Source organism: Macaca thibetana, chromosome 1 (genome assembly GCF_024542745.1).
Source record: "Macaca thibetana thibetana isolate TM-01 chromosome 1, ASM2454274v1, whole genome shotgun sequence".
Classification (NCBI taxonomy): domain Eukaryota; kingdom Metazoa; phylum Chordata; class Mammalia; order Primates; family Cercopithecidae; genus Macaca; species Macaca thibetana.
In genome coordinates this window covers 95,808,317-95,816,512 of record NC_065578.1, presented here as the reverse complement: position 1 = coordinate 95,816,512, position 8,196 = coordinate 95,808,317, and the positions used below count along the sequence as shown (strand labels likewise).

Genomic DNA, 8,196 nt, shown 5'->3' with positions numbered 1-8,196 from the left:
GATCAGTAGGGTGACTATAGTTAACATTAGTCTGTTAAACATTTCAAAATAGCTAGAAGAGAATAATTTGAATGTTTCTAGCATAAAGAAAAGTTAAACATTTAATGTGATGGATATCCTAATTACCCTGATTTGATTATATGTATGTATCAGATTATCACATGTACCCTGAAAATATGTACATCAATTATGTCTCAATAAAAATAATTTTTAAAAATATGTAAATGTTGGATAGTTGGCTCAAATCCTTCCTGAGTATTTTCCCCATGAACCTGACAGCGTTAGGTTAATATTCATGAATCAGGAGAATCATGATGGTGTGCCCCGGATGCTTGGAATGTCCTTAAATTGTGGTAACATAGAATTTTAGATACATTACGTTATAAATAATTATTTTGTCACACTAACCTTAAGCTAACAAAGATTTGAGAACTGGATTAAGTTATCTTTCTATCCCCAGGACCTAGCAGAGTTTGGAACCTATTAGGTGACCAATAAATATTTTTTGATGAACAGAATCATGGATAAGCAAATGATGTCTATTCTGAGATAGCTGGTGTTACAAGATGATTTGTCCATATGAAGATCTGTTTTACACATTCATTTCATTAATGCAGTACTTTAACCAGGAAACAGGCCATTCAAGGTAAAGGTTACATAATATAAAAGGAAATGGAATTTTCCAACCAGATATTCTGTGAAGCATTGTTCATATATTATAGGAGGTAAAAATAAATTACTTTTAAAAAAAGTGCTTGTGTGCAAATAAGTTTGGGAAGGACTGAGCTTTTTTGCTTCTTATTTATTTAGGTCTTTCACATCTTTATTATTTTATTAATATTATTTTTAAATTGATAGATAAAATGGTGTATATTTATGGTGTACAATATACATATGTTGTGGAATGACTAAGTCTAGCTAGGAAGGTTTTTCTCTCAGTGCAGAAATTCTTAGAACTCACAAATTATTTAGATTTGCATTTGGCTGCATGTGACAGAAATCTGATTGCACAGATATAAACAAGTAGGAGTTTATTTTTCTTATGTAGAAAAATAAATGCAGACACAGGCATCCAGAGTGGAACGTCAGTTCCAGGATGCCTCCAGTGTGCAGTCTCCTTTCTGAATTCTCCTGCAGCCTCCCTGGAAGAGCGTGGGGTTTTCTTTCTCATGCTCACACAGTGGCTGCTGCACTTCTAGGCAGGAAACACAGGAAAGACTCGGGGGCAGAAGGTGGAAAACAGGAAATATGTCCCTTTATTTCTGGAAAGAAATATATTTTTCTCAGTTGTCCACTTAGTTACCTTGTGCTTATGTCTCACTGCCAGGAAATAATAGGTCATGCAGCTATCCCTAGCTGTAAGTGAGTCTGGAATAAGGAGTATTTTTAATTGATGCATTGCTGCCCTAAAGCAAAATCAAGGATCTGTTAGTTAAGAGAGGAAGAGGGAATGGGTATTGGTCTGGCAACCAACAGTGCATAAAACTAAGGTGTATTGTGACTTCCCAAAAGGGGGAATATAGTCATATGTGTTATTTCTTCACTCTGTTTTTCAAGATTTCCTTTGAGAAGGCTTTACAGGTATTCTGGCAAGAACATAATTAACATCATGACCGGAAGGTGGCCTGTCACTGATTTTAATCTTCCCAGCATATAATTCTGTCCTCTCTTAGGTAAATAATCAGAGACATTAGCTTTTTTCAGACTGCATTTCTGAAGAAAATGGGCCTTACATTTCTTAGGTTACAATACTCTAGGCAGGTCTAGGTCAACTGATAAGGATGCTGCTGTATCAGGGAAAGATCTCAAGCAGGAACACATAAGGATCTATTTAAAGCAAACAAGAAAACCCTAAGTAGAGCTGATCTCTGCTTTGTCCGACTTCTTAATTCTCACAGTGAACGAAGTATACTGGAAAAATTATCCACCAAGATAGTTTTTGTTTAACTGAGGTGGATTGATGGTAGCAATGGTCTTGATTTGTTTACTCCTTCCATCAAAGACACTGAGCCTATACTAGCCTTGGCATAGATCGTGTGTGGAACCAACAGTGTGCCAGTTCTGAGCCCAGGTCTTTAGAGGCCCTGTGTGTTTCTTCTTGTTGCCTCTTGCTCCTCTCCCTTTGCCATGAGAATAAGGATGGATGAACCTGCTGGTGAGCAGCCATGTGGAATACAGCAAGATGGCATAGGCTTGTGAGCAAGTTCATCCAGGATTGACTATTTAATTGCCCTACAGCTAGCAATAGACACATAAGTAAGTCTTGATGAGCTCAGCTTCCATCAACAAAATGCTTAGTCAACCTAAACACTTGTGAGTAACAAAAGTTTATTGCTATATGCCAGGGAGATTTTGTGTTTTCTGCCATGGTTGTTACATGGCATTACTGTGGTAACAGATAACTGATACACTAACCCAGCAGAGAAGGGATGTTGAACAAGTTGTGAATAAATTGGAGTGTCTGGAACACTATTACTTACCTAAAAGCCCCTGCTATTGTGTCTCTTCTCTGCATTTCTTGCCTCAACTTGTTGTGAAAATTGCATCCTAACTTGTATATGGATCTCCTGAATATTCTTTGCTCTTTAGTATTATCTTTACCATATCTTTTGAATGTTGTAGGCAACATTACTCTTTTAAAAATAACTTTTATTTTAAAAAATGAATATTTTAAAATCATGTAGTAAGTACTTCTGTCCCACCACACAGAATGAGTAGTTCTTAACATTTTGTTACATTTGCTTCAAGTCTCCTTTTTTTTATGACAGCATACTCCTACATGTAAAGTTGTGACCCTCTGATCTCCCAACTCCCAGATCTCATAACCCTTCTCATTCCTGGGGTCAGCCATTTGACAGATTTAGTGTAAATCCTGCCAATGCTTTATAAAAATACATTAACATACTATGTTTATAAATAGTTATTTTAAAATGTAGGTTTTATTATTATTTGGGTATGGTGAGGCCAACAGATCAGGACCCAATTGCCATTGAAAAGAGAGTTTATTACAGTCCCCAAGGGGAAGGCTATACCTCACCATGCAGGGGCCACAAGGGGAAGCACCAAGGTCAGTCAGGAGTCAGAGAGAGCTAGGGGAAATCACCGGCAAAGTCTTTATTGTGGGTTCTGCAGAAACAGGTGAGGCAGGATAAATGGGCTTAACATTGGCTAATTTGAATAATTTCAGCTGGCTCAAGGGTATAGGTGTTGTCTCCAGTTGTCTGGTAGGCCCTGGGGTGATTAGGGCAGGGGAATGGTGGCCTTAAGTGAAAGAGCCCTATGGGGGCCATATAAAGTAGGTGGTGGTGGGGTGGTCTGGGCTCTGGATTGGTTGGTTTGCATATGAACAGTACACTCACAGGAAAGTCTTTTACTGTCTCTAGCAACTAGCTAGCCCTGGGAGGGCCAGTTTCTTCAGGGTCAGCAAAGCCCCCACCATGTCAAAGCATTAGAAACATAGAAAATAAAAAAACAGGATTACTACAACATTGCATATCTACAAATAAGGTATTACATTCCATTCATTTTTATAGACTGTTTTTAGGGAAGTTTTAGACTCACAGAAAATTGAGTGGTAGGTACAGAAACTTCCCATATACCCCCTGTCCTCTACATGTGCATCACCTCCCACATCATCAACATCCCCTATCAGAGTGGTATGTTTGTTACAATTGGTGAACCTACATTGACACATCATTATCTTCCAAAGTGTGTAGTTGACATTAGAGTTCCCTCTTGGTATTGTACATTCCGTGGGTTTGAGCAAATATATCATGGTATTTCCACCATTGTAGTATCATACAGAATAGTTGCACTTTCCTAAAAATCCTCTGTGCTCTGCCTATTCTCTCCTTCTCCTCCTCAATCCACTAACAACCACTGATCTCTTTATTGTCTCTGGAATTTTCTCTTTTCCAGAATGTCATGTAGTAGGAATCATACAATATATATACCGTTTTCGCGTTGACTTTTTTCACTTAGTAATTTGCTTTTAAGATTCCTCTGTCATTTATTTATTTACTTATTTTGAGACAGAGTCTCGCTCTGTCGCCCAGGCTGGAGTGCAGCGTCCCAATCTCGGCTCACTGCAAGCTCCACCTCCCGGGTTCACGCCATTCTCCTGCCTCAACCTCCCGAGTTGCTGGGACTACAGGCGCCTGCCACTATGCCCGGCTACTTTTTTGTATTTTTAGTAGAGATGGTGTTTCACCATGTTAGCCAGGATGGTATCGATCTCCTGACCTTGTGATTCACCTGCCTCTGCCTCCCAAAGTGCTGGGATTACAGGCCTGAGCCACCGTGCCCGGCCTAAGATTCCTCTGTCTTGGCTTGATAACTTGTTTTCTTTTAGTGCAGAATAATATTTTGTTGTCTAGATATACCATCTTTTTATCCATTCACCTTTTTATTTTTATTTATTTATTTTTTTTTTGAGACGGAGTCTCGCTCTGTCGCCCAGGCTGGAGTGCAGTGGCTGGATCTCAGCTCACTGCAAGCTCTGCCTCCCGGGTTCACGCCATTCTCCTGCCTCAGCCTCCCGAGTAGCCGGGACTACAGTCGTTCGGCACCTCGCCCGGCTAGTTTTTTTTGTATTTTTTAGTAGAGACGGGGGTTTCACCGTGTTAGCCAGGATGGTCTCGAACTTCTGACCTCGTGATCCACCCGTCTCGGCCTCCCAAAGTGCTGGGATTACAGGCTTGAGCCACCGCGCCCGGCCCCATTCACCTTTTAAAAAACCTCTTGATTGCTTCCAAGTTTTGGCAATGTTGAATAAAGCTTCAATAAACATTTGTGTGCAAGTTTTTTCCTGGCGGCAGGTTTTCAACTTCTTTGGATAAGCACTAAGGAGTGTTATTATTGATTGTCTAGCAACCATATACTTAATTTTGTTAGAAACCACCAGACTGCTTTCCAAAGTAGCTGTACCATTTTATATTCCCACTAACAGTGAAGGAGAGCTCCTGTTGATCCATATCCTCTCCAGCCTTTGTTGTGGTCAGTGTTCTATATTTTTGACATTTGAATAGGTGTGTAGTGGTATTTTATTGTTGTTATAATTTGCATTTCCCTGGTGACATGGGATGTAAAACATCTTTTCAGATGCTATTTACCATCTGTATATTTTCTTTAGTGAGGTGTCTGTCAAGGTCTTTGGTCCATTTTTAATTGAGTAGTTTCTTTTCTTTCTTATTGTTGAATATTTTGAGTCCTTTGTGTTTTTTGGTTAACAGTCTTATCAGATGTGTCTTTTGCAAATATTTCTCCCAGTCTGTTGCTTGTCTTCTTATTCTCTTAACGTTGTCTTTTGCGGAGCAGACGTTTTTAATTTTAATGAGGTTTGACTTATTAATCATTTATTTCATGAATTATGTCTTCAGTACAATATATAAAAAGTTATTGCCATACCCAACGTCATCATCTCCTATATTGTCTTCTAAGAGTTTTATAATTTTGTACTTTACATTTAGGTCTATGATACATTTAGAGTTAATTTTTGTAAAGGGTGTAAGGTCTGTGTCTAGGTTCATTTTTTTTCTTTTTGCATGTGGATACCCAATTGTTTCAGCACCATTTGTTGAAAATTACTCTTTGCTCCATTGTATTGCCTTTACTCCTTTGTCAAAGATTAGTTGACTATATTTATATGTGCCTATTTCTGGACTCTCTATTCTTTCCCATTGATTTATTTGTCTAGTCTTTAGCCAGTACTAAACTGTCTTGATTACGTTAGCTTCATAGTAAACTTTGAGGTTGGGTAGTGTCAGTCCTCCCACTTTGTTCTCGCATTGTGTGCATTTTAAAACCTTATATACCTTTCTTTTTCCTTTTGTTTAATTCAAAGGTAAAAGCAGTATGCTTTTTAAATAAATTTTTAATTTCAATAGGTTTTTAGGGAAACGGGGTATTTGGAACATACAATGTTTGGGTTTCCATTCCTGGAGTTACTTCACTTAGAATAATAGTCTCCAATCCCAGCAAGGTTGCTGTGAATGCCACTAATTCATTCATTTTTATGGTTCAGTAGAATTCCATCATATGTATTTATCTTTTTTCTTTTTCTTTTTCTTTTTTTTTTTTTTTTTTTTTTTGAGACGGAGTCTCGCTCTGTCGCCCAGGCTGGAGTGCAGTGGCCGGATCTCAGCTCACTGCAAGCTCCGCCTCCCGGGTTTGCGCCATTCTCCTGCCTCAGCTTCCCGGCGCCCACCACCTCGCCCGGCTAGTTTTTTTTTTTGTATTTTTTTTAGTAGAGACGGGGTTTCACCGCGTTAGCCAGGATGGTCTCGATCTCCTGACCTCGTGATCCGCCCGTCTCGGCCTCTCAAAGTGCTGGGATTACAGGCTTGAGCCACCGCGCCCGGCCCATCATATGTATTTATCACAGTTTCTTTATCCACTTGTTGATTGATGGGCATTTTGGTTGGTTCCACAGTTTTGCAATTGCAAATTGTGCTGCTATAAACATACATGCACAAGTGACTTTCACATAATGACTCTTTTTCCTCTGTGAGATACCCAGTAGTGGGATTGCTGGATCAAATCGTAGTTCTACTTATAGTTCTTTAAGGAATCTTCACACTGTTTTCCATAGCAGTTGTACTGGTTTACATTCCCACCAGCAGTGTAGAAATGTTCCCTTTTCAATGCATCCATGCCAACATCCATTATTTTTTTATTTTTGAATTATGGCTATTCTTGTAGGAGTAAGTTGGTATTGCATTGTGGTTTTAATTTGCATTTTCCTGATCATTAGTGATGTTGAGCATTTTTTATATGCTTGTTGGTCATTTGTATATCTTCTTCTGAGAATTGTCCATTCATGTCCTTAACCCACTTTTTGAGGGATTGTTTTTTTCTTGCTGATTTGTTGGATTCTGGATATTATAGATTTATAGATTCTGGATATTAATCTTATAGATTCTGGATATTAATCTTTTGTTGGATGTATAGATTGTGAAGATTTCTTCCACTCTGTGGGTTGTCTGTTTATTCTGCTGACTGTTCCTTTTGCCATGCAAAAGCTCTTCAGTTTAATTAAGTCCCAGCTAGTGCCATCTATTTATTCTTGTTTTCATTTCATTTGCTTTTGGGTTCTTGGTCATAAAATCCTTGCCTAAGCCAATCTCTATAAGGGTTTTTCCAATGTCATCTTCTAGAATTTTTATAGTTTCAGGTCTTAGATTTAAGTCCTTAATCCATCTTAAGTTGATTTTTATATGAAGTGAGAGATGAGGATCCAGTTTCATTCTCCTACATGGGGCTTGCCAATTATACCAGCACCATTGGTTGAATAGGGTGTTCTTTCCCCACTTTATGTTTTTGTTTGCTTTGTCAAAGATCAGTTGGCTGTAAGTATTTGGCTTTATTTCTGGGTTCTCTATTCTGTTCCATTGGTCTATGGGCCTCTTTTTATACCAGTACCATGCTGTTATAGTGGCTATGGCCTTATAGTAGAGTCTGAAATCAGGTACTGTGATGCCTCCAGATATGTTCTTTTTGCTTAGTCTTGCTTTGGCTATGAGGGATCTTTTTTGGTTCCATATACATTTTAGGATTGTTTTTTCTAGTTCTGTGATGAATGATGGCGGTATTTTCATGAGAATTGCCTGAATTTGTAGATGACTTTTGGCAGTATGGCCATTTTCACAATATTGATTCATGAGCATGGGATGAGTTTCCATTTTGTTGTGTCCTCTATGATTCTTTCAGTAGTTTTTTGTAGTTTTCCTTGTATAGGTCTTTCACGTCCTTGTTTAGGCATATTCCTAAGTATTTATTTTATGTTTGCAGCTATTGTAAAAGGAGTTGAGTTCTTGATTTGATTCTCAGCTTTGTTGCTGTTGATGTATAAGAGAGCTACTGATTTGTGTACATTAATTTGGTATCCTGAAACTTTGCTGAATTCCTTTATTCTAGCAGGTTTTTGAATGAATCTTTAGGGTTTTCTAGGTATACAATCAAATCAACAGCAAACAGTGACAGTTTGACTTCCTCTTTACTGATTTGGATGCCTTTATTCCTTCCTCTTGTCTAATTGCTCTGGGTAGGTCTTCCAGTACTATGTTGAATAGAAGTGGTGAGAGTGGGCACCCTTGTCTTGTTCCAGTTCTCAGAGGAAATGCTATCAGTGTTTCCCCATTCAGTATTATGTTGGCTGTGGGTTTGTCATAGATGGCTTTTATTATATTGATACATGTC

At 38.5% G+C, this 8,196-nt stretch overlaps 1 protein-coding gene across 1 annotated transcript in view; it reads right to left on the bottom strand.

Annotated features, from left to right (window-relative positions):
* PTBP2 (polypyrimidine tract binding protein 2) overlaps positions 1–8,196 on the bottom strand; it is an 843,808-nt gene that overhangs the window by 417,627 nt on the left and 417,985 nt on the right. The window lies entirely within an intron of this gene.